This window comes from Oncorhynchus nerka, linkage group LG8, assembly GCF_034236695.1.
Source record: "Oncorhynchus nerka isolate Pitt River linkage group LG8, Oner_Uvic_2.0, whole genome shotgun sequence".
NCBI classification, from domain to species: domain Eukaryota; kingdom Metazoa; phylum Chordata; class Actinopteri; order Salmoniformes; family Salmonidae; genus Oncorhynchus; species Oncorhynchus nerka.
This window is the reverse complement of record NC_088403.1, coordinates 68469162-68471301: the sequence shown is the minus strand read 5'-3', so window position 1 is coordinate 68471301 and position 2140 is coordinate 68469162. Positions and strand designations below refer to the sequence as shown.

Below are 2140 nucleotides of genomic sequence, written 5' to 3'. Positions count from 1 at the left end.
GTCCTCAAACCAACGTTAAAGGTGCATGGCGCTACCTACTGTGCTGGAGTGTGTTCAATCACGGTTTACCACCTAAATCTCCTACCTAACTCAGTACTTCTGAGAAAATAAAGAGTCCTACTAACTTCTAATAGACCCTCCCATCCCCCAAATCCCTTCCAAGTGTAATGTTTACTGTTCAATTCTGATTGTTTATTTCTACTTTTGTTTATTGTCTATTTCACTTGCTTTGGCAATGTAAACATATATTTCATGCCAATAAAGCCCTATGAATTTAATTCAATTGAGAGAGACAGTTCCATTTAATGTATAGGGGACATGAGTCAGTCATGGTTACTGTGATGGTTATGTGATGAGGCAGCCTAGTCAGTTACATGAACCAGTCTATTCTCTGAAAGGGGTCCAGACAGCCTGATCCCAACAGTGGGGTCAGTGGGATTGAATAGGGGCCCTCTCTCTCTGACTGGAGGAGAGAAGTGAAATTGTGTCTCCTCTGGTCAACAATACTCACCTTGAAAGACTCCACAGCCTGTTGGAGCTCCTTCAGCCCTTCTCTCTCCTGGAATCTCTGCTGACCTTCTGCTGACTCATCCCCAGCTGCCTCTGTGGGAGAATCACTCTTCAATGAGCTATCAGCTTTATTAGTCCAGTAGATCAATAGTATAGTAATGTGACATAGGACCCATAGAGAGGAAGGGGTCGATAATCCTGAGGAAGTCCCTTTACAATATTATATTATGTTGCTATGTGAATTATAGTTTTTATGGTAGGCCTTCATGTGTATCAAGGGGTTGAGACTGGAACTTTGGACTCAAAAGCATTCAGAATGATAATAGTGTTTGACTTAGAAAATGGTGATACATTTGGAGAACTGGGTTAACATATCTCATATACTCAAGGTTTGTGTTCATATTTGTGGATCCATTTCATATTGTATATAATGTAATGATCTCATATTCAAACAGATTTAGTTCCTACTGTATCTTTAATTCTTTGTTTATCAGACAGCCACCAACAAGTTGTTCTGGTCTTACCTGTTTCTCAGTCCTCTCTGCTGCAGCTGACACTGTATCATGGCCTTTATGTTCATCCATTGTACACAGATAACAGATACACTGCTGATCGGTACGACAGTAAACCTCCAGCAGTTTGTCATGATGAGAGCAGATCTTCTCCTGTAGTTGTGCCGTGGCTTTGACCAGCTTGTGCTTCTTGAAAGCAGGAGATTCATAGTGAAGTTGGAGGTGAGTCTCACAGTAAGAGGCCAGACACACCAGACAGGACATGAGGGCTTTCTGCTTTCTGGTCCCAGTGCAGACATCACACGCCACATCTCCAGGTCCAGCATAGCACAGAGCAGGAGGGGGAGCAGCCTGGAGTCCTGTCTTCCTCAGTTTCTCCACCAGCTCAGCCAACATGTTATTTTTCCTCAGATTAGGCCTTGGAGTGAAGGTCTCTCTGCACTGAGGACAGCTATAGACCCCTTTCAGAACATCCTGATCCCAGCAGCCCTCAATACAGCTCCTACAGTAACTGTGTCCACAGGGAATAGTACCGGCCTTTTCAGTAGATCCAGACAGACAGAACAACAGAACTGTCCTGGTCCAGCAGAACTCCCTGTTGAGCCATTTGGACGGTTGTTCACTGTCACACAGACAGACGACACAGAGACTCAGATCAGTTTTGTTTCCTCAGAAAATAGTTTGTGGGAGGGGGAGGGACTTCCTGGGGGAGGGGTTAGAGGGAGAGAATGAGATAAGGAGGAGAGAGGTAGAAGTCTACTGGGAGGGGGAGGGACTTCCTGGGGGAGGGGTTAGAGGGAGAGAACGAGATAAGGAGGAGAGAGGTAGAAGTCTACTGGGAAGGGAGGGACTTCCTGGGGGAGGGGTTAGAGGGAGAGAACGAGATAAGGAGGAGAGAGGTAGAAGTCTACTGAATACTGTATGTATTGACTGATCATTGAGAATGAGGTACTACTTTACATTACAGTGTGGTTATTACTGACAGGTCTAGGGTCAGGGTTAGAGGTACTACATTCAGCAGTAACCCTAGAATGGAACACTTTACATTACAGTGTGGTTATTACTGACAGGTCTAGGGTCAGGGTTAGAGGTACTACATTCAGCAGTAACCCTAGAAT

The 2140-nt window shown here is 44.9% G+C and overlaps 1 pseudogene; it reads right to left on the bottom strand.

The window, feature by feature from the left end:
* LOC115125917 (fibrinogen alpha chain-like) overlaps nucleotides 1-1418 on the bottom strand; it is a 17273-nt pseudogene extending 15855 nt beyond the window's left edge.
* Between the last annotated feature and the right edge of the window lie 722 nt (nucleotides 1419-2140).